The sequence below is a fragment of the Dasypus novemcinctus genome, chromosome 10 (assembly GCF_030445035.2).
Source record: "Dasypus novemcinctus isolate mDasNov1 chromosome 10, mDasNov1.1.hap2, whole genome shotgun sequence".
In the NCBI taxonomy this organism is placed as follows: Eukaryota; Metazoa; Chordata; class Mammalia; order Cingulata; family Dasypodidae; genus Dasypus; species Dasypus novemcinctus.
In genome coordinates, this window is record NC_080682.1 from 1552317 (window position 1) to 1576031 (window position 23715).

At 46.1% G+C, this 23715-nt stretch overlaps 1 pseudogene; it reads right to left on the reverse strand.

Moving 5' to 3' along the window:
* The window catches only part of LOC101444777 (N-alpha-acetyltransferase 50 pseudogene), a 46059-nt pseudogene extending 26669 nt beyond the window's left edge, over positions 1-19390 (reverse strand).
* Positions 19391-23715: the final 4325 nt, after the last annotated feature.

Sequence of the window (23715 nt, forward strand, 5' to 3'; positions counted from 1 at the left end):
TTAATTTCTGTAAAAAAGGCTGTTGAGATTTTTATTGGGATTGTGTTGACTCTATAAATCAGGTTGGGTAGAAATGACATTTTAACAATATTTAGTCTTCCAATCCATGAACATAGAAAGTCCTTCCATTTATTTAAGTCTTCTTCCGTTTCTTTCAGCAGTGTTTTGTCATTTACTGAATACAGGTCCTTTATGTCCTTGGTTAAGTTTATTCCTAAATATTTGATTGTTTTAGTTGCTATTATAAATGAAATTATTTTTCTGATTTCCTCCTCAGATAGCACGTCAATAGTGTATAGAAACGCAATTGATTTTTGTTTATTAACCTTGTATCCCACTACTTCACTGAACTCATCAATTAATTCTAGTAGCTTTGCTCTAGATTTTTCAGGATTTTTTGAATATAGGATCATGCCATCATCAAATAGTGGAAGTTTTACTTTTTTCTATTTGGGTGCCTTGTATTTCTTTATCTAGCCTAATTGCTCTCGCTAGAACCTCTAGCACAATATTGAATAACAGTGTTTCCTATAAGCATTCGTGTCTAAGTTTTCTGTGTAGTACATTTTCAGCTCACCTGAGTGAGTACCTAAAGGCACAATTACCAGATCAGATGGAAAGATTATGGTTATCTTTGTAAGAAACTATCAGACTGTCTTCCAGAGCGGCTGAACATTTTGCATTCTGACCAGCAGTGAAAGCAAGTTCCCTTGCTCTGCATCTGTGTCAGCACTGGAGGTGGTCAGTGTTTTGGACTTTAGCTGTTCTGACAGGTGTGCTGTGGTATCTCAGCACATCTGTTTTAATTTGCAGTTTCCTTGTGACATATGATGTTGAGCTTCTTTTCAAATGCTTATTTGCTGTTGTACATGTTTGTTGGTGAGGTGTCTGTTCAGATCTTTGTCTTTTTTTTTTTTTTTTTTGAGGTACTGCCAATGAGAGTTTGGTTTTTTGTTTATTTGTTTTCAGGAGGTACTGGGGATTGAACCTGGGACCTCGTACAGGAGAAGCAGGTGCTCAACCACTGAGCTACGTCTGCTCCCCTTAGCTTTTTTTTTTCAGATACCAGGACCGGGAAGCAAACCTGGGACCTTGTATGTGAGCCACTTTGGCTCCCATGAGTTGGTTTTTTCATTTGTTTTGCTTGTTGTTTGTTTTTTTTGGAGACACTGGGAACTGAACCCAGAACTTCCCATGTGGGAAGCAGGCACTCGACTATTTGAACCACATCCACTCCTTTATTTTTAATTGGGTTGATTATTTTCTTATTGTTGAGTTTTAAGAGTTCTTGTCTATTTTGGATGCAAATCTTTTAACAGATATCTGTTTTGGAAATATTTACTCCCATTCTGCCAGTTGGCTTGCCCTTTCAATGGTGAGGATGGTCAACCCCCACACCAGGGAACCGAGAGCGCCTACGACAGCAAACAGAAGAATCGCATCCATCAGCCACGTGGGATCTAAGCCCCCTCTTGATCTAGAGGTGGAGTGGGCATCGCCACCCCAGGGTCCACAGGATGGAGGAATAAAATATGGATTAGAGTGGATTTACTGATATTCTACTATAGAATTATTGTGGCTCTAGCAATGGAAGAAATTGTATCAGTGATGTGGAGACAGTGGCCACGGGAGTTGCTGAGGGCAGGTGAGGAAGAAGAGGTGTGATATGGGGGCATTTTGGGGACTTTGTGTTGTCCTGAATGACATTGCAGGGACAGATGCAGGACATTATATATCCTGCCATAACCCACTGAATGGACTGGGGGAGAGGGTAAATTACAATGTAAACTATAATCCATGCAGTGCAGCAGTGCTCGCTCCAAGATGTATTCACCAAATGCAATGAATATGCCACAATGATGAAAGAGGTTGTTGATGTGGGAGGAGTGTAAGGGGGTGGGGAGTGGGGTATATGGGAACTTACATATTTTTCCTCCTATATTTTAAAATTAATTTATTGAAGTATATCACTCACACATAAACATACATAAACAAGTATAATAATAGCTGTGAACTTACAAAACAAACATAAAACATCAGACAGGACTCTCATAACTCACCCTACCACCAAAAACTTGAAAGGTTGTTAAACCTTTTTAACTAATGATTAAAGAGCGTTGTCAAAATATTACTACTAAACAAAGTATTTTACCCCAACCAACCCTATTATTATTATCTTTATATCATTTATATGTGAACATACATAAACAATTAAGTATATAGTAAAAGTTGTGAATTTACAAAGCACACATGCATAGCATCATACAGGAGTCCCATACATCAACCTTCCACCAACACCTTGCATTGTCATGAGACGTTTGTTACAAATTATGAGAGAATATTGTCAAAATCTTAATAATAATCATGGTCCTTATCTTACATTTGGTGTATTTTTCCCCCAACCCACCCTATTATTATTTTTTAAATATGTTTTTTATGACAGAAATTGTAACTTGTGAAACAATCATGCACACGTGCAGAATTCCCAAGCAACACCCCTCCGTCAGCACACCATACTGTGGTGGAGCATTTGCTACAGATAAGAGAATATCATCTGATTTTCCTACAATTTCTTCTAGAATTTTATGGTTCTTTGTTTTTTAGGTTTTTGATCCATTTTGAGTTAATTTTTGGATAAGGTGTGAGATAGGGGTCCTCTTTCCTTCTTTCAGCTATGGGTATCCGATTCTTTCAGCACCATTTGCTGAATGGACGGTTCTGCCCGAGCCGTGTGGGTTTGACAGGCTGGTCAAGAATCCCTCATACCTGTGAGGGTCTGCTTCTGAGCCATCAGTTTGTTTCCACTGGTCTATGTGTCTGTCTTTGTGCCAGCACCATGCTGCTTTTACCACGATCACTAGGTAATATGATTTAAAGTCTGGAGAGGAGGGTTCACTTTTCCTTTTTATAATATTTCTGGCTATTCAGAACCCCTTACCCTTGGAAATAAATTTGATGATTGTATTTCCAATTTTTTTTAATGCTGGTGGAATTTTTTTATCAGGATTGCATTGAATCTGTATATCAATTTGAGTAGAATTGACATTTTAATGATATTTAGTCTTCCAATCCATGAGCATGGAATGTTCCTCAAGTTAGTTACTTAGGCCTTTCTTGATTTCTGTTAACACTGAATGGCAGTTTTCTGAATCCAAGTGCTTTACATCATTGGTTAAGTTTATTTTTGACTATTTGAATTTTATTTGTCATATTTTATTTTCCCACTCTTTTGACATTTTTAGTAACTTTTCTTGATATAATCTTCATTTCTAGACTCTTTTCCAGGCCTCTCTCTACTGTCTTTTCTTTTCAGGCTCTAGCACACCCTTTAGTATTTCCTGAAAATCTGGTCTCTTGCTTAGAAATTCTCTCAGTTTTTGTTTATCTGTGAATATTCTAATCTTGCCCTCATATTTGAAAGTCTTGCTGGACATAAAATTCTTGGCTGGAAGTTTTTCTCTTGTAGTATCTTAAATATGTCAGACCACTGTCTTCTTGCCTTCATGGCTTCTGGTGGGAAATCAGCACTTAATCTTATTGGGGGTCCCTTGTATGTTATGCATTGCTTTTCTCTTGATGTTCTCAGAATTCTCTTTGTCTTTGGCATTTGATGTTCTGATTAGTATGTGTCTTGGAGTTGGTCTATTCAGATTTTTCAGATGGGAGTACATTGTGATTCTTGGACATGAATATCTATGTCCTTTGCTAGGGCTGGGAAATTTTCTGCCATAACCCACCTTCTTCCCCTTTTCCCTTCTCTTCTCCTTCTGGGACTCCGTCATTTAGTTCCCTGAGACCTTGTTTGATTTTTTCCATTCTTTTCATCTCTGCTTTTGTATGTTCACTTTCAGAGGCCATTTCTTCAAGCTCACCAATCCTTTCTTCTGTCTCCTCAAATCTGTTATATGATTCCAATGTTTGTAAAATTTCATTTATTGCACCTTTCATTCCCATAAGATCTGCTATTTTTCTATGCATGCTTTAAATTCGTCTTTGTATGCATCCAAGCTCTTCTTAATATCCTTAATCTCTTTAACCATCTCATGGAAGTTATTAAGGAGATTTGTTTGAACATCTGTGATTAGTTGTCTCAGCTCCTTTATGTCATCTGGAGGCTTATCTTGTTCCTTTAACTGGGCCGTAGCTTCCTGTTTCTTGGTGTGGATTGTAGTTTTTTCCTGGTGTCTTGGCATCTGATTTACTAGAGTAGTTATTCTGGGTGCAGGTCTTCCTCCTTAGCTTAGGGCTTCCTGCCCTTTCTCCCTTGCTGCTTGTGCAGTAGGAGCCAAGGTGCTGTAAGCTGTGGAGGCTCAAGCTGCTCATTGCCCCAGGGACCAGTGAAGCTTCTGCTTTGACAGAGGCAGGACAGAGCCACAGCTGTGTGGCATAATCCAAGCCGTGCAGGACTAGCCTGTAGTTGCCCAGAGGGACTGATGAAGCTTCACGTCCCTTTCTCCCCTGCCTGGGGAGGGGATGGAGCTGCAGGTGTGGGCAGCCATCTATGCAGTGCGGGTCCAAGATGACCACAGTTAACCTAGTAGAATTCCGATTTTCAGTCTGCGCCAGCCAAAGGTACCTGTAGTTCCCTGCACAGGCTGGTTTAGGGCCGCCAGCCTCCTCCCTGCCAGAGGCGGGGCTGACACCTCGGCCAGGGCTGCAGCTGATCAGGGTGAAAGAAGCTGGTTCCTCCCATCACTGTGATTTTCTTCCTGGATTCCGCTCAAGTTGGGGGCGGAGTCAGAATGGCATCCACTGGCCTCTTTCCCACAAGGGCAGATTCACACCCCAGCTGTTCCCAGGGTTATACCTTAGTCATCTGAGCCCACCAATCAGTAGCCGAAATCGGCAGCCAACCGTCTCCTCCTTGCCTGTTTCTGGGAAATGGAGCTTCCAATTCCAGCCACAGAACAGCTCCTGAGGCGGCGTGTGCCGCCAGAGTAGGGCGATCATCAGTCTCTGCAGGGTGGCCTGTATTTTCCTGGAGAGGCTGGCATAGGTCCCCCCAGCTTCCTCCCTGCCGGAGGTGGCACTGGGGCCTAGGCTAGACCTGGAGGAAAGAAGCTTGTCCCCCAGCACTGGGATTCTCTGTCTGCCCCGCTGCCCTGTGCCAGGCGCGGAGTTAAGATGCTGCACAGGCCTCTTTCTGACTTGGACAGCTGCTCTCAGGATTATGCTTTAGCCGGTCAAGTTCACTCATCAGGAGCTGAAGTTGGTGCCCAACTGTCTCTTCCTCCCCTGTTTTTGGGAAGTGAAGCTTTCAATTTTGTAAGAAAGAAATCTTCTGGAATAAAATAAGGCTCACCCGATTGTGGAGAAGAAAAGAATTTATTCTCAATCTTGCAAGAATGGGCGCACAACTAGAAAACGTGGCTGGTGCCCCAAACAACAAAATGACACAATTTATACCCCATAGCCTAGCACGTGAGCCCTTCCTCTGTTTCTCCATAGACTGGATACTTCAGAGGTTACAGTCTATCTGAGAAATCTAACTTTCCTGTGCAAAAGTTCATGATTAACCGCTTCCCCTATCACATTCCAACCATTTTAGGTTTTTTAACTTGCTCCCTTTTGCCAAATAAGGAATGGAATTTAGTGCTGAATTGGTATTAACTTAGCTCTTTCTTGGGCATCTTTTTTACTGGCCATGGGACTGGCTTAAGCTGGTTTCCTTTGTTCCTGCTTAACCCAGGAGTGGGAGACTGAGGCAGTAGGCTGCCAGGTTACATTAATCAATATTTTCTTCCTTTATGTGAAAACTAAACTAATCTCTGTTTCTTATCAATCACGCTTTTTTTAAAAACTCTTTTTAGTTTTCAAATTTCCGTTCTTTAAATTTTCTAAGTGCTGTCTCACACTCTTCATCATAAGAATCTCCTTCTTTAAGGGGGTACAGATTATTTTGCCTACACTGTATGGGCATTTGTTTGGTTAGGGTGTTTTCACCAAGTCTTTGAACTAGCCCTCGGGCACATGGAATGATCCAGCATCCGACTGTGGTGAGCACCCCAGCTGAGATAATGAGGGAAGTTAAGATGGACAGTGCAACCCCTTCCCATTTTCCAAACCAATTTTCAAGCCATCCTGTGAGTGAGTTGCTAATGCCAGAATTCTCTGCTAATTCCTCAGGTGGGGCTGTTAGGCCTTGTGAAGCTTTAGTGAGAGTTCCGTCAGGGGCAGTGTTATGGGGATGATGTACAGCAACCACCTCCAGTCATGACACAGACCCCCCTTTCTCAGCTAGCATCATAGCTAAGGCCGTTCTATTTTCCATGCCATTCTGCCAGTAGCATCTAATTGTCCTGCAATTCCCTTAACTGCATTCCTGGTGTAATTAACAAATCTCTGTTGATTATAATAAATGTAATTAATCTAGTCTACATTTTTATTAATGGTGACCCACCAGTAAGAATGACTCAAACCCAGCTGCTACCTGATTTCTAGCCTTAAATCCATCTGGGACTCCTCAGGGAGCTCCTATATAGTCTAGATAGATTCACTCATCAAAAGAACCAAGTAGACCTTTCTTCTCTCTCCCTCCCTGGGATGTTATTTTTGCTTCTTTTTCAAATGCCAAGGTGAATGGGATAGCCAGTTGGACCAGAGCACAGGTCCCACCCCACCTCTCAGGCAGTATTGGTTGGAGAACACCCTTCCCACAGGACCACCACAGGTCTGCGCGAGGTCTGACCAAACTGGAGAAATTGTCAGTCGATCACTGTTACATTCCACACTTGTGTACACGAGGCCATGGTTCCAAGGTCCTGGAATCCTTTCCCCTGTCTAGAGAGACAAGCAGGGTGATTCCCTGGGCCCAGACGGGAGGCAGGTATGGCCTTGATGGTTCTGTTTTTGACCAGTGGGAAGAGAGGACAATGTACTACAATTTTCACCAGGAGTAGCATTTTGAAAGAGGAGTATCATGCACTTAAACTCCTTTTCATGCTTTTCCATACCAAGTGGAAAGGGTACAACATGAGCTGTGGGTCAGCCTGTTGCACAAGTGTAACAGTTGCTTTCGTTTAGACTCTGGACTGTATATTTGATCCATTCTACCCAGGCATTTGTGTCCCCATATCCTGTCTCTATTTCTATGGTCTGCTTTAAAGCTTCTGCCTTAAGTATCCTAACTGCTTTGGGATCATTTTGAATTGGGGAACTGGCCTTTGGTGGGTTTTCCTGTGGTGTTTCTGAAGGGTTGGCTGGAGAGGGCGTTGTCGATGTCATATCTACAGGGAAGGAAGGACTCGGATACGGAGCCTCCCCAGAGGGTCTTTACCTGTAACGTTTGCTCCCGTTCCATAGACTCCATCGACCACTTGGTCCCTGCTGCTGCTCCCAGTTTCTAATTTGCCTGCTTTCTTAATAGTTACTACTGCTGGATTGCACGGAAGACTTTTGCAGTCTGGTGGGGTGTTACCTTTATAAAAGGTTATCTTACCCTTTAATGGCTTGAACTTGGTGAGACCCATCCATATTCACAGTCCATCCCTTATCCTGGGTAGTCCACCATACATCATCCCAGGAGGGGCAAGGAGGGGCTCGACTGTAACCATTCCCCCCTGGCTCTGGGCATAGGGATTTATTTTCCCCACTCAGCCATCGCTGGTGCTCTAAGTTCCCACAGTCTATTACTTGGCAGGCGTCAAACTGCACCATCTGGGACTCCAGACCTTCAGTCACATTTATAACTAATTTGATGGGGCTAGTCGTTTCTCAGATTTGAAACATCGTGGCTAGTAAGATTATTTTCACCTGTAACTTAAGGTCTGAATTTCTCCTTTGGTATTCTGATAGGACTAGGGCCATTGTTGACAAGGACAATATACAACTCAACCCCCTTCCCTGTCCCCTCCCCCCCCCCAGTTATTGTTTTTTTAGTGTAATCTTCAAGGGATCTGGGGCTGAAATTATTTTCCAAGACTCAGATGAAGTTGTTGGGCACTTATCGTCCGGTTCAGGTGCTGGTCCTTTACTCGAGGGTAATGAGTCCAGCCTTTTTCTGCCATTTGGACTGCTGTGTCAGTTGTCAGTAAGACTTGATAAGGTCCTTCCCAAGTCGGTTGGAGTTTGGACTCTTTCCACGACTTGATTAGGACCCAGCTGCTGGGTTGGTGTTGGTGGACTGCAAATTCAAGAGTCGGAGTCTGAGCCAGCAAACCCCGATGTCTGAGGGATGACAAAGGAGAAGACAGGGCCAGTATATAATTTTTTTAAAAAAGATTTATTTGTTTATTTATTTATTTCTCTCCCCTCCTCCCCCCCCCCCCGTTGTCTGTTCTCTGTGTCTATTTACTGCGTCTTGTTTCTTTGTCTGTTTCTGTTGTTGTCAGCGGCACGGGAATCTGTGTCTCTTTTTGTTGCATCATCTTGCTGTGTCATCTCTCCATGTGTGCAGCACCATTCCTGGGCAGGCTGCCCTTTCTTTCACGCTGGGCGACTCTCCTCATGGGGCGCACTCCTTGCGCATGGGGCTCCCCTAGGCGGGGGACACCCCTGCGTGTCAGGGCACTCCTTGCGCGCATCAGCACTGCGCATGGGCCAGCTCCACGCGGGTCAAGGAGGCCCGGAGTTTGAACCGTGGACCTCCCATGTGGCAGACGGACACCCTAGCCACTGGGCCAAGTCCACCGCCAGTATATAATTTTGAAGAAAGAGATCCTTTGACTCAAAGGAGGGGAGTTCTCCGGGCTTCCCAGGGAAGGGCAGGCCAAAAAGCATTTCATAAGGAGAAATTCCCAGTTCCCTCCTAGGGGCAGTTCGGATCCTTAACAGAACTGTAGGTAAACATTTAACCCATGGTAATTTGGTTTCTAAGACCAAGTTAGAGAGATGTTTTTTTAAGGTTTGGTTCATTCCTTCCACTTTCCCTGAGGATGGTGGGTGCCAGGGTGTATGGGAGTTCCATGTCACACCTAGACCGCATAATATTTTGCAACACTCTGAATGTGAAGTGACTACCATTATCTGAATCTATATTTTCCACTAACCCGTATTGGGGAATGATTTGTTCAAGATAATTTTTGAAGTCCCTGATGCTGTAGCTGAAGCAAGAGGGTATGCTTCTCCCCACCCTGTCAGGTGATCCACAATAACCAGAACAGTTGCAGGGACAGTTACCAGACATTGTATGTCCTCCCGTGGCCCACTGGATGGAACGTGGGAGAGTGAGGGCTATGGTGTGGACCACTGACCATGAGGTGCAGCGGTGCTCAGAGATGTATTCACCAAGTGCAATGAATGTCTCACGATGATGGAGGAGATTGTTGCTATGGGGGCAGGAGTGGGGTGAGGGGGGTGGAGGGTATATTGGGGCCTCATATTTTTTTAATGTAATATTTAAAAAATGAATTAAAAAATAAACATTTGCTGAGTTGATGAACTAATGAATAAAAAAAATTATGGCTTATTCATATAATGGAATACTGTGCAGCAATGAAAATGAGTTAAGTACTTCTACACATAGCATGAATTAATCTCTCTAAAATAATAATATTGAGAAATGAAAGCTAAGCAAAAAGAGCATAAACTAAATGAGTGCATTTATATAAAGAACACAAATAGGCAAAACTAATCTATAGTGATAAAACTCAGAATAGTAATTACCTTTGGAAGGAATTAATAAGTTAGAGTAGGAAGGATTCTAGAGTGGTGAAAATATATAATTCTTTTATCTGGATTTTTTGTAGAGATGTATTCATTTAATAAAAATTGTTTAAACCATAAAAAAAACAAAACAAAACAATAACCAGAACATGCTTTAGTCAACCTACAGGGTCATTTCAGTACAATCAACCTGGATGCTCTGGAATGGCCTGAGGCCCGGCTCCCTCCCCCTGGCACTTGCTTTCTTGAAACTTTCTTATTAACTTTCTGACAGATTATGCACTGTTCACTTATTTGTTTGGCTATAGTATAAAGGCCACACACCCAAAATGCCTGAGGACCAGGTCACACATGGCCTGTGCTCCCACATGACTCCCTTGGTGCAAAACCACTAGTACTTCCCTCATTATTTGCTTATTCAACATCTGCCGCCATCTGGGAGGAGCCACTTCCCTTGGCTGTCTAAGGTTGCCCCCAGTTGTTCTAGTTCTTTTACTTCCTTTTCAGAGAATACAGGGATTCCAATTTCTTTGGGGATGGAGGGTATCAGGACCATCAGTTCCAGAGGGGAACAGAGGGAAGCCTCTTTGGCCTTTTCATCCACCAATCTGTTGCCTTTTGCTTCAAAAGTGTGACACTTCTGATGCCCATTTATGTGTACCACAGTTATCCCTTGGTAAGAGCAGACTGGCTAACACTTGTTTTACCAGTTCCACATGGACTAATTCCTTCCCTCTGCTACTGATCAATCCCCTTTTCTCCCAAATTTTTCCAAAGATGTGGACCACGCCAAAGGCATATTTAGAATCTGTGGAGACTGTACCATCTTTTCCCTCTTACAATTTAAGAGCTTGATTTAATGCATACAGCCCACAAGTCTGAGCTGACCAGTCACTGGGCTGTTGGCCAGCTTCTTTCACCTCACAAGTTAGTCCATCAGCAACAGCATAGCCATTGTGCCTTGTTCCTTCCAGGACCCTAGAAGACCCATCTATGAACAATTTTCCCCCAAATGTACGGGAAGATCCCCTAGTTCAGGCTGGACTCGGGTCTGGTATTCAATTAAGTCTAAACAATCATTTTCAGGAGTTTCTACCTGGTTGGGACCTTTCCAAAGGAAAGAAGCTGGGTTCAGACTATGATCAGTTGTCAGTATTAAATCATCTTTTTCCATTAGAATCGCCTCATATTTCAGAATTCGGGAGTCCATTAACCACCTTCCTGCTTTTTGAGACAAAATAGTCCTGCCCTGCTGAGGAGTGCTAACAACTAAGGCCCCTCCAAAGGTCAGTGTCCTGCTTTCTTCTACTAAGAGAGCAGCTGCTGCCACGGCTTTGGCCTCCCCAGATCTGGGTTAGGACTCCCAAGGCTGTCCCCTTATCTACTGTCACAAACAGATGGAAAGGCTTCTCCAGGGAGGGGAGGGCTAGAAGAGGGGCTTGCACCAATGCCTGCCTGAGCCCCTCTAAGGCTCTTACTTCCTCCTCCTTCCACTCTAGCCTGTCAGGCTCCTCCTCCAACAGTTTTTGGTATAACCCTTTGGTGTGGGATGCAAAGGAATCTGTCCATAATCTACAACATCCCACCAATCCCAAAAATCTTCTTAGTTCTCTTTTTGTCCAGGAAAGAGGTAATTCAGTAATGGCCTGAATTCTTTCTGGATTTATCTTCTTCCTTCTCTTAATGAGATGACCCAGGCATGTGACTTCCTTTTCTACAAATTGTAGCTTATCTTTTGACACTCTTAGCACTTGATCCCCCAGGAAATTCAATAAGCTCTTTGTAGTTCGGGCCACCATCTGCCTTTCTTCACCTGCTATTAGCATGTCATCTACATATTATAAAAGGGAAATTTCAGATCGGACTGCAGATTTCTCCATTACTTTTTCCAGTTCCTGCCCAAAGAGGTTGGGGGATTCTGTGACGCCTTGGGGTGAAACTGCCCACCTGTACTGCTGTTTTCTTCCTGTAGAGGGAGCCTCCCACTCAAAGGCGAACAAGTCTCTACTCTCTGGGTCAAGGGGACAGGCCCAAAAGGCATCCCTAAGATGTATTACACTAAACCATTTATGATGGCAGGGATCTTACTAAGGAGAGTGTATGGATTTGGGACTACTGGGTGCTGAACCTGAATGATTTGATTAATGGCCCTTAGATCCTGTACCGGCCTCCAACTACCATCCAATTTCTGAACGGGCAAGACAGGAGAATTGACGGGGGACATGCAGGGCTCCAAGAGCCCATCCCGAAGGAGGCCTTGGATGATGGGCTGAAGTCCCTGCCTCCCCTTAAGGGGAACGGGATATTGTCTTTGACAAATAATTTCCCCTTCCTTTCTCAATTTGATTTTAATAGGGGGTAACTGCAAACCCCCTCTATTCCCTTCTTTTACCCACATTTCCTCTCTGATATCTTTTTCATCTCCTTCAGTGAGCATGGCTAAGACTACTTCTATCTGCCCATCCCTTACTTCCAAATCCAGACCGGTGAATACTCTTAAGTCTCTTCCCAACAAGTTACTCCCGGCTTCTGGGATGTACAACAAAGGGCTTACAATTCAATTGTCTGCCCAACAAATATTAGTTGGAGAAAGAATGGGGACCGCAAATCCTTCTCCTTTTACCCCTGAGACTGTAAGGGAACTTGCAGAGAATTTGGTTCCTCTGGGGAGATGAGTCACAGAGGATCGGGCTGCGCCAGTGTCCACTAGAAATGTAATTTCCTCCTGATATGGGCCCACCCTTAGATTTACTAAGGCTCCTGGTGGGCTTTAGAAGCGAGGAGCCTCAGACCCCCCTAATCCTCAAAATTCATGAGGGGGATTACCGGACTCTCTCTTTAAGCTGGGCATTCGCTTTTGAAATGACCAGGCTTCCCACAGTGATAGACCCTGCAGAGCCAGTATTCTCCTTGTCCCCTTATCTAAATAAGCCCATTTTGCATCTTTATCTCTCCTCTGCCAGTTCACTCCCTGACTAGTCTCCAGTCTTTTCCTCACCATTTGATCGGCTGTGCTAATTCATAGCCTTTGCTTTCTGTTTCTGCTTTTCCTCCTCTCTCCTTACAAATACTTTCTGGGACTCTCTCAATAACTCTTCCAATGGCTTATCCATCCATCCTTCTATTTCCTGAATCTTCTTCTGCATGTCAGGCCAAGACCCTTTCACATAGCTGACTTTTAACATTCCCTGAGCCACAGGATCATGAGGGTCCATCCCTGAATATTTCCTCACTTGGTCCCTCAATCATTGCAGGTAAGGAGAGGGAGTCTCAGCTTCTCCTGGGCAACTTCAAAGGCCTTACTCAAGTTTTGAGATTTTGGTACAGCCAATTTGCTCCCCTGTATGATGAGGCCTCTAAGATCTTTCATTTGTGCTCTGTCCCCCAGGTCATTATTATCCCAATTAGGGTCTGTGCTTGGGAACTTCTGTTCTGCTGCCGTCACCCCCTGTCTGGGTGGATGCTGCCTTTCCCACTCCTTCACAGCTGCCCTCCACACCGTTCCTCTTTCTTCTCCCATAAAGAGGATATTCAGTATGGACATAAGTTCAGGCCAGGTGTATAAACTAGGACCTAGGAATTGATCTACTAGTTCAGCCAGCCCCACTGGATCTTCCATTAGGGATTTCATCTCCTTTTGAAGTTCCTTACTTCAGTACTTGTCCGTGGGGCATTTACACAGCCAATCTCCCCTGGCCCCATTGGTACTTCTCTCAGTGGATACAAAGGCTCAGTGGAGTTTTGTTCTTTCACTCTTTTCCTCAGATGCTCTGGGGAATGGAAAATTTTGTATATCTTTCTTACACTGTTCCAATTCTTTCCTCAGCTGTTGGTGGGTTGTAACCGGTGGGGCTGTTGGCCTCGCTTGATTCTCTGGTTCCCCAGGGCTTATGATGGGTTCTCTTGGGCCCTCCAAGTCTAATGACCTTTCTCCTGGGAGGGGAGGGGGGAGATAAGGAGGAGGGAGATCAGACAGGGGGTCCCAGGGTTTAGTTTCTGCAGCTTTTGTTTCTGCAGCCTTAGTTTCTGCAAGCTTAGTCTCGGGTCTAGATTTTTAGCTTTCATAGGATAGAGAGCGGCCCCCTTTCCCTTTAACCAGCACATGGCACAGTCAGGCTCTTCTCTGGAGAAGGGTGTTTTTCCATTAACACACAGTACAAGCTCAGCACAAAGCCAATCTCCATCTGCCCCGCATTTCGGCCAGAATACTCAGGTGGTAAATACTTTCCTTGGTCCAGATACAACAGCAGCATTTAATCATTTTTGCTTGTCTTTTCCGTGGTCCGATCACTATGGGTCCAATGCCTTAACGTCCTCCCTAGTGGACTATCTGGAGGAATGTCTCCTGGGGATCCTACAGATACCCCCTTCCCCTTTTTCCCAGTCGACTGACTGCTTCTATTTCCCTTTTGAATCTTGTCTGGGTCTCTTTCTCTTGAATCTTTTGCTTTGTCCGTCTCTGGCCCTTTCCCGCACGGGAGAAGGGAAATGCAAATTGGGACTCTGCACTCACTTCATGCAGTATGTCACACGTCTCATGTACACACAATTAACCTCAGACTCATCAGAATTCCCGACCACCAAGGTCATACTTAATAGCCCTTGTTCTTACCTTGGTCCATGCATGGAGTCACCTGGTCAACGAGAGGCAGATTTTCCCTTCCCTTTTTCTCATTCATCCACAATCAGCAGATCTAAGCATCTGTTCTCAGGCATCTTGGCTGCCAGAGGCGAGGCCCCCGCCAGTGGAGTCCAAGACGCTTAAACAGTGGGGCGCGCCTCCCGGTCATCCATCCTGGGGGTCCACTCTCTGAAGCTTCAGAATCCTGGGTGAGCCCCCAAAGCTGTAAGAAATAAATCTTCTTCTGGAAGAAAATAAGGCTCACCTGATTGTGGAGAGGAAAAGAATTTATTCTCAGTTTTGCAAGAAGGGGCACACAACCAGAAAACATGGCTGGGGCCCCGAACAAAGAAGAATGACACAATTTATACCCCTAAGCCTAGCACGCGAGCCCTTCCTCTGTTTCTCCATAGAATGGATACTTCAGAGGTTACAGCCTATCTGAGAAGGTCTAACTTTCCCGTGCAAAAGTTTTTGGTTAATCACTTCCCCCCTTTTAGTTTTTACCTGCTCCCCTTTGCCAAATAAGGAATGAAATTTAGTGCTGAATTGGTGTTGACTTAGCTCTTTCTTGGGCATCTTTTTTTACTGGCTATTGGACTGGCTTAAACTTGTTTCCTTTGTTCTTGCTTAACTCAGGAGTAGGAGACTGAGGTAGTAGGCTGCCGGGTTACATTAATTAATATTTTCTTCCTTTATGTGAAAACTAAAGTAATCTCTATATGTTACAAATTCCAGCCACGGAATAACTCCCAAGGTGGCTTGTGCCTCTGGTGGAGGATGGGCACCGGCCTCCGGGGCGTGGAGTGCTCTACTCACGAGTCTTCTGCAGATGGGCAGTCTCCTCCTTCTACTCCTTCAAGGATGTCGCAGGATGCTCTTCTGGTCTCCTGGAGCCCCCAGACAGGTGCTTCAGCAGCTCCAGAGAGCTCTGGGTGTTTGCTAACTGCCTTGTAGCAGGAGCTGACTCTAGGAGCACCTTACTCCGCCACCATCTTGCTGGTTGTCTCTTATATATTTTAATGTAACATTTTATGTGATCTATATATCTTTTTTAAAAAAAGAATAAAAATTTTGCTAAAATTAAAAAAAAAGTTGAAATAAAAAAAGTTATTGCCAAACCTAAGGTCGTGTAGATTTTCTTCTAGAGGAAAACTTTTTTCGTTTTATCTTCTAGAAGTTTTATAATTTTGCATCTAGGTGTATGATCCATTTTGAGTTAATTCATATGAATGTAAGGTCTGTGTCTAGTTTTTTTTTTGCATGTGGATATCTGGTTATTCCAGGATCATATGTTAAAAATGCCTTTGCTCCTTTGTCAAAGTTCAGCTGACCATGTTTGCATGGCTCTTTTCTGGGCTCTCTATTCTGTTGCATTGATCTATTTGTCTACTCTTTGCCAATACCACTCTGTTTTGGTTTGTGTAGCTTTACCGTAAGTCTTGAGCTCAGGTAGTATCAGTCTTCCAACTTTGTTCTTCTTCAAAATTGTGTTGACTATTCTAGATTGTTTGTCTTTCCATATAATTTTTAGAATTAGTTTGTTAATATATACAAAATAACAGTCTGGGATCTTGATTGGATTACATTGAATTTATAGATAAAGTTGGAAAGAACTGACATTTAACAATATTGAGTCTTCCTATCCACTGGAACATTTTTCTGTTTCTTTACATAGTTGATTTTCTTCATTAGAGTTTTATAATTTTCCTCATCTAAGTCTTATACATATTTTGTTGGCTTTATAGCTAAGCATTTCATTTTTGGAGGTGCTAATGTAACTGGTGTTGTATTTTTCATTTCATATTCCAGTTGCTTATTGCTGGTATATAGGAAAGCAATGGATTTTTGTATCCTGCAAACTTGCTATAATTGCTTATTAGTTCCAGGAGAGTTTTGTTGTTGATGATTTTTTAGGATTTTCTACATGGAAAAATCATGTCCTACACCCCAGTCTATGTACCTTTCTGACCCGGACCCACCCGCGGGCCAGGCCAATACAACAGGACGTCTCCCGTCTGACCAAGCTCGGGGATCTAGAAACAAAGCAAACGACACAGAGACGGGGACAAGAGACACGAAGAATGGAGGCAAGACAGGATTCTGATCAAGCCTCGTTTATTGGGGGTAGAACATGGGAATATATACTGAGGGAAGGGAACGTGTCCACAGGTGATAGGCTCGTCTCGCAGGTGACAGGCGTCCAAGGAGGGGATTGGCTGAAAGTTCGCGCCGGGTCTGCAGAGTTTCGTGCTGCTGTGTTTACCAGAGTTGTGGCTGGAAGGGGAGAACAAAGGAGAAGAAGAAAATGGCGGGGCAGGGTTGTGAAATCTGCCATGTTGTTGGAGGCTGTAAACAGACCTCACAGCGGGTGGCTCCCCACACCTTTCATTTCTTTTTCTTTTCTTATGGCGTTAGCTAGGACTTCCAAATACAGTGTTGAACAGGGTTGATAAGACGGGCTATCCTCACCTTGTTCCCGACCTTAACATCTAGTTTCTCATCATTAAGTATGATGTTAGCTGTGTTGTTTTGTTTTGGTATATGTTCTCTATCAATTTAAGAAAGTTTCCCTCTATTCCTAGTTTGCTCAGAGGTTTTAAAAATCACAAATCTGTGTTGGGTTTTGTTGAATGTTTTTCTGCATCTATTTACATGATCCTATGGTTTTTCTTCTTTAGCCTATTGATGGGATGGATTGCATAAATTTACTTTTGAATGTTAAGCTGGCTTTGCATATCTGGGATAAATCCCACGTGGTCAAGCCATATAATTCTTTTCATACACTGTTAGGTTCTATTTGCTAATATTTTGTTCAGGATTTTTGCATCTGTGTTCATGAGAGATGTTGGTCTGTAGTTTTTCTCTCCTGTGATGTCTTTAGTGAGACAAGGAATGAGGGAAGCCTCTGGAAGCTGGAAAAAGCAAGAAAATGGCTTCTCCCCTAGAGCCTCCATGAAGGTCTGCAGCCCGCAGGGCAGACCCTGATTTTAGTCCAGTGAGCCCCTCTTGGACTCCTGACATCCAGATGTGTCAGATAATACATTCGTGTTGTTTTAACTGACCAAGTTTACAGTAATTTATTACAGCAGCAACAGAAACTAATACAGCATTTCCTGGATAATAAGGGTATATAATGATATTCAAAAAGAGGAAAATCTGTTTCTTCTTTTCCAGTATTTAAACAAATTATTTAAATTGCCCAGTTGCATTTTCTAGATTACATAAAAATGAGATTAACGTTGGTAGGCATCTTGCCTTATTCCTGATTTTAATGCATGTAGGTTTAAGCATTTCATCATTCAGTGTGTAAAAAGTTGGTTTTTAAAGCAGTCTTTACTATATTCAAGTGCTTTCTTTCTATTCCTTGTTTACTTTTAGTTTTAACTATGAACTACCAATGAATAATATAAAATGTGTTTATGTAATGTTTTGATGTATCATTTGGTTTTCTGTTTATTCTTTCTTAATTTAAATATGGACATATATATAAATATACATATGTAAATATCTACATGTACAGAAATATACATTTGCATACATACACACACACTCTCTTTTGTTTCTGATCAGGTTTGTGAAGAGTTTATCAATTTTATTTATATTTTGAAGAACCATGTTTTAGATTTATCTTTGCTATTTGTTTGCTTTCTATTCATTACCTTTACTATATATTACTCCTACTTTTAAAGTTTATATTGTTTTTTCCCTCATGTTCTACATTAAATAATTATTTCATTTATTTTTAATTTCTTTTAGCTAAGGCTATTATTTTCCTTTGAGCATAATTTTAGTTATTTATTTGTCTAGGACACAATTCTAAGTTTCCAAGTAGATAAGTTTCCTTCATAATTTTCTTGTTCATTTCTAATGTTTTGGATAATGACTGGATTATGTGGTTTGTACAGCACCCACCTTTTGGAATTAATTTATTTATAGCCAAGTACCTGGATGAGTCTCTGTAGGGTACAAATTTTTATAGAAAGCTAGTTGATCATGTTATTCAAATACACTCTATTTTGCTTCCTTTATTTATAAAATTCTGAAAAAAGTATATTTAAATCTCCTGGTTTTTTTTTTTTTATCAAGTTCTCTGTGAATTTCTAGGAGTTCTTGTTTAGGCACTTGGCCTCTTTGCTGAAGGTTACATCAAGATTTCTGATAGTTGCAACTTCTTTTAGGGTTGTAGCTGTTATCATTACATATTTCCATTTTCTCCTTTTTAACACTTTGATCCTAATTCCTTTCTTTCCCCTGGTATCGTCACTGTCATTCTTCTTTTCTTTTCTTCACAGGTGTGTAGTGTTTCTTGCCTAAATCCTTTAGGACATTTTGTTTGGGGAATTCGTTTTATAACCTAGGACGTGTGTCCTGACTGAATCGGAGTCTTTAACTTTTACGGGCGTATCTAGTCCCTTCGTATTAGTTGAATAGTTAACACAACGGCAAGAGCCTGGCCCGCGTGGCTGAGCATGGAGAAAACACCCCGGGAGCTGAGGGGGACCCAGAGTTGAGTCCTCTGGGTGCGGGGGTACCGGCCTGGTCGCCACTGTGGGAAGTCACCAAGGAGGACAGACGTCCTTCTGGAGGAGGCGGTGAGCCAGACGCCCCGCTTCGTGCCTGAGGGAACGGGGCCTGGCTGAGGCGCAAGGGAGGGGGCGACGTGGCGGATGGGCCTGTCCGCTAAGGAGCTGCGCGTGGAGGGAGCGAGGCAGACACCCGCCCCCTCAGACCTCGGGTCTGAGTGAATTTGGCCGTGGAAAGTGGCCTTGGTCGGAGGGGCTTCCAGGAAACCTGCTCCCCAGGGAGAGCCAGGTTCCAGCTGAACCAACACGTCGAGCCAACACGGAGAAGCAGCCGAAGAGGTCGGGGCGCAGCGGGCGCGGGCGCGGGTTCCAGGCCTTAGAGATCAGGGCCCCTGGGCTGGGGCGCTGAGAGGAGGGCGTGCGGGCATGGGGCGAGCAGGCTCCACAGGCAGGGGAGGCGGGGAGCCCACCCGACACCCAGGCACGCGGCTCGGCGGGGAGGCGCCTCCAGGCCCCGCGACGGGGGAAGGCGCCGGGGGAGGCCGGAGGCCGGACGGCTAGGCTGAAGGGTCAGCGGGCCGGGCGGCGGTGCCCGGCGTCTGGTCAAGCAAGTGCGGGCCACGCTGTACCGGGAGGCCATTTCGCGCACTTTATTCGCCAGTGAGTTGGCTGTGTCTGTGGCTGGTGACACCCACAACCGACCGAGGCGCCTGCCGTCGGCCACGAGGGACGTCCCGTCCGTTCAGCTGGAGGCCTGAGCGGGGAAGCATTTCGGCATCTCCGCTGGGGTGAAGTAGAGTTCCCATCTCCACTTCAGACGGCCAGCGCCCCCGGCACCCAGCCAGGCCCTTCCCGGGGCCCTCGGGCAGCCTGCCCCCGGGGTTTGGACTTGCACAACCCCATGGCGGGGAAGACAATTCTGTAAAACCTCACACTGCTTTCAGGTTGTCTCCTGTCGCTTCTGTCTCCCCAGGGAACCCTGGCCGACACAGAGGGCAGGTGGGCCCAGGCGCGGAGGCTGCTGCCCGAGGGCTCCCCGGGTGGGATCTCAGGACACTAGGCCCCCGCCTGACTTCACACCAGGGCTCCAGGCTTCGCCTCGGGACCCCCCCCGTGCCGTGGAGAGCACTCGTGCTGGAGCCATGGGGCATCTGGGTGTAAATGGAGACGGCGCGTCCAGGCTGGCGCGGATCGCCCGGGAATCGGCTTGCAGTGGCCTTGTTTATTCAGTGGTGGGCAGTGGAGAGAATGCAGGGAAAGGACCACATTTAAAGGAGGCTGTTTTGCAGAGGCGGAGGCTTTTATTGAAAAAACAGTGACTGCCTTTTTAACAGGTAGATATGGAAACCATTGGGAGGAAGAGAGCTCCTTGCGGGACCGCGCTGGGTCGCACGTGGTGAGTAAGGGTTTCTCATGGGTCAGAGCGGAGAGCTGGGACACTCGCGTGAAGGGCGCTGCCTGCGCTGGGAAGGGACACAGAGGAGAGGTCAGCGGGAGCAAGACGTTCTCAGGGAGACGATGACAGCAGGGGTCTCCATAGGTAGCAACTGGAAGGAGTCAGCCGAGGACTGGCTGTCACATCAGACCTTGCACTGGCAGCACCCGGGGGCACAGCAGCTGGACAGGGACCCGCAGGGCTGGCAGCAGCTGGACTGGCCACTGGACTGGCAACCCCCACAGGAGCCGCAGCCCCCCTTGCCACAGCTGGCGCAGGAGCAGGCTGGCACACAGCAGCACACAGGCTTGCAGCAGCAAACGGGCACACAGCAGCCGGAGCCGCAGCCCCCACAGGAGCCACAGACCCCCTTGCAGCCCCCGCATGAGCTGCACCCCCCTTTGTAGCCCCCACAGGAGTTGCAGCCCCCCTTACATCCCCGACAGGAGCCACAGCCCCCCTTGCCACAGCTGGTGCAAGAGCAGGCTGGCACACAGCAGCTGGACTGGGAGCAGCTACAGGAGCCACAGCCCCCCTTGCAGCCCCCACAGGAGCCACAGCCCCCCTTGCAGCCCCCACAGGAGCCGCAGCCCCCCTTGCAGCCCCCACAGGAGCCGCAGCCCCCCTTGCAGCCCCCACAGGAGCCGCAGCCCCCCTTGCAGCCCCCACAGGAGCCACAGCCCCCCTTGCCACAGCTGGCGCAGGAGCAGGCTGGCACACAGTGGCACACAGGCTTGCAGCAGCAAACGGGCACACAGCAGCCGGAGCCACAGCCCCCACAGGAGCCACAGCCCCCACAGCCTCTGGAGCAGCCCGAGCAGCCCATGGTTCTGGTGGGTCGAGGGTGGAGCAGGTGAGAGAGCAGGTGGGGAGGGAAGGCTCAGGTGTGGCCTCCTGTGCCGGGAGCCTTTATAGCCCCGCCCAGGGTCAGGTGTGCTAGGCACATGGCCACTTCCTTGTTCCTCAAGGGATCTGGCCTGTCACCCCCACTTCCTTGATTTCCTTTTGGCCAGGGGCACTGGCCACTTCCTTAGGTTTCTAAATTTGGCCCCTCCCTCTCTCGTGCCAGGCTTCTGGTCCAGGTTGCCTGCATTTCCGGGAGGTTCCTTGCAGGTGGTCCCCTGCCTTTTGTGCTGACCGCACGTGACCCGTGGAGGAGGACGGCGGTTCCTGTCCAGGCTCTCCTGCGTTTGTCCTATTGGGACTCCTACCCCTGGGTTCATTTTCTTGTTTTTTTGTGGTTTCGCATGTTAACGATCCTGTAGGTACTGGGCCTTAATCCCTGGGAACTGTCGATGTGACCTTATTGGCAAAAAGGCCTTTGCAGCCGTTACTGAATCAAGACTCTTGAGATGGGAGGTGGCCCTGGGTGTCTGGATGGGCCCTAAGTGCAGTCACATGTCCTTAGGGAAGGGAGCCGGGGGAGATTTGGTCGTGCACGGAGGAGAACACGAGGTGAGACGGGCAGAGGAGGAGAACACGAGGTGAGACGGGCAGAGGAGCCCTGAAGCTGCTGCGCACCGAGAGCTGCAGCCGGAAGCCGGGGAACTCCCGCAGCACCAGCAGCTGGAGGAGGGAGGGTGGGAGCTCCCCGGAGCCCCTGAGGGGCGCAGCCTGCCGACACCTTGACTTCAGCTCGGTGAGACCAGATTCGGACGTCTGTCTCCAGAACTGTGAAAGGATGTCTCTCTCACTCTATCCAGCAAGGCTTTTGGTAACCTGAGAGCGGCCACGGGAAACAAAGTCAGACCTGGTATTGGGAAGTGGGGAGCTGCTGCAACAAAGACCTGCAAATGTGGACGCGGCTTTAGCTGGGTGAACGGGTCGAGGCTGGGAAAGCTCTGAGGTGCGCGTTAGCAGAGATGGTTGGTAGAAGAATGGGCATTAAAAGTCTGCTGAGGACTCAGAAGGAAATAAGAAGTGTTCTACTGGAAATGGGAGTACGGGCAATTCCTGTTATGTGGTGGCAGGAAATGTAGCCAAATTGGGTCCTATAGTTGTGTGGAAAGAAACACTTGTACGTGCTGGAGGGGGATTTCCAAGCCGAGTGTTGAGGTGAAGCCTGGTTTCCTCTTGCTCTTTATTGTGAAACACAGAATGAAAAAGATAATCGAGGACAGAACTGTTCAACACAAAGGAACCAGCACGTGGTGGTTTTGGACCTTCTCAGCCTATCCGGATCACAAAGAATGCTAAAATTAGGAGCTTCGCTGTTGGGAAAGTGTGATCTGTAGAGAAGGTGGAGGTTGAGGCTGGGCAACCTTTTGTTGAAGAGACTAAGTGCACTGAACCGTCTCAGCAGAAGCCAGCAGTAAAGAAGGAGCGATCCAGGGAAGACGCGTGGGGGGTCCCCTTCTGGGGTGACACACACAGGAGACCCACACGCTTTTTGAGAACGTGCCATCAGCAGATACCGCTCGTGGCTTGAAGGGCACGGCTAGGGGTGAGGCTCTCCCCCAGCTTTTGTTTTATCTGGGAATGGCTCTATCTCTCCCTTGCTTTTGAAAGAAAGTCTTGCCAGATATGAAATTCTTGGTTAACGACTGTTTTCTTTCAGCACTTTAAGTATTTCAACCCACTGCCTTCTTGCCTCCATGGTTTCTGTTGGAAAAAAACCCAAAGAGCTCTTAAGCTAATTGGGACTCTCTTGTATATAACATGTTGCTTTCCCCTTGAAACTTACTGCATTCTCCCCTTGTCCTTTGCACTGGACAGTTTAATCAGTATGTGACAGGGCATATTTTCTTCCAGATTATCCTGTTTGGTGTTCTCTGGGTTCCTTGTATCTGCATATTCACATCTTTTGCTAAGTTTGGGAAGTTCTCTGTCACTATTTCTTTGAATATTCCTTCTACCCCTTTCTCTCTTCTTCTCCTTCTGGGACTCTCATAATGCATATATTGGTATGCTTGATATTGTCCCACAATTATCTCAGGCTATTTTGTTTTTTTATAATTCTTTTTCCTTTCTGGTCCTCAGTCTGACTTGCTTCAATTGTCTTGTTTTTTTTTTTTTCCATTTTTTGTTTTTATAGCTGCTCCCCCCCCCCCCCCGCCCCTGCAGCTTTTTGGGTGCTGTCTGCTCTCTCTGTCCACTCGGTGTACGTTCTTCTGTGTCTGTATTTACTTATTTCATTTCCCCTCCCCTTGCAGCTTGCTTGCTGTCTGCTCTCTGTGTCCATAGGCTGTGGGCTCTTCTGTGTTCTCGCTTGCCTCCCTTCTTTTTGTTGCATTACCTTCCTGAGTCAGCTCTCTGTGGCGTCTGCAGGCGGGGCGGTACTCCACAGCATTTGCAGGCTGAGCGGCGCTCCAAAGTGTGCGGGCGAGCCCGCCTGCACAAGGAAGCCCGGGTCACGAACCGAGGGCCTCCCATAGGGTAGACGGGAGCGCATCTGATTGAGCCACAGCCGCTTCCCCAGTTGTCTTGTTTTTTATTTCACTGATTCTTTCTTTGGCCAGCTCCAGTCTGCTCTGGAAACCCTCTTGGGAATTTTTTTCTTTTCAGTCATTGTGGTCGTCAATGCTGGCTGT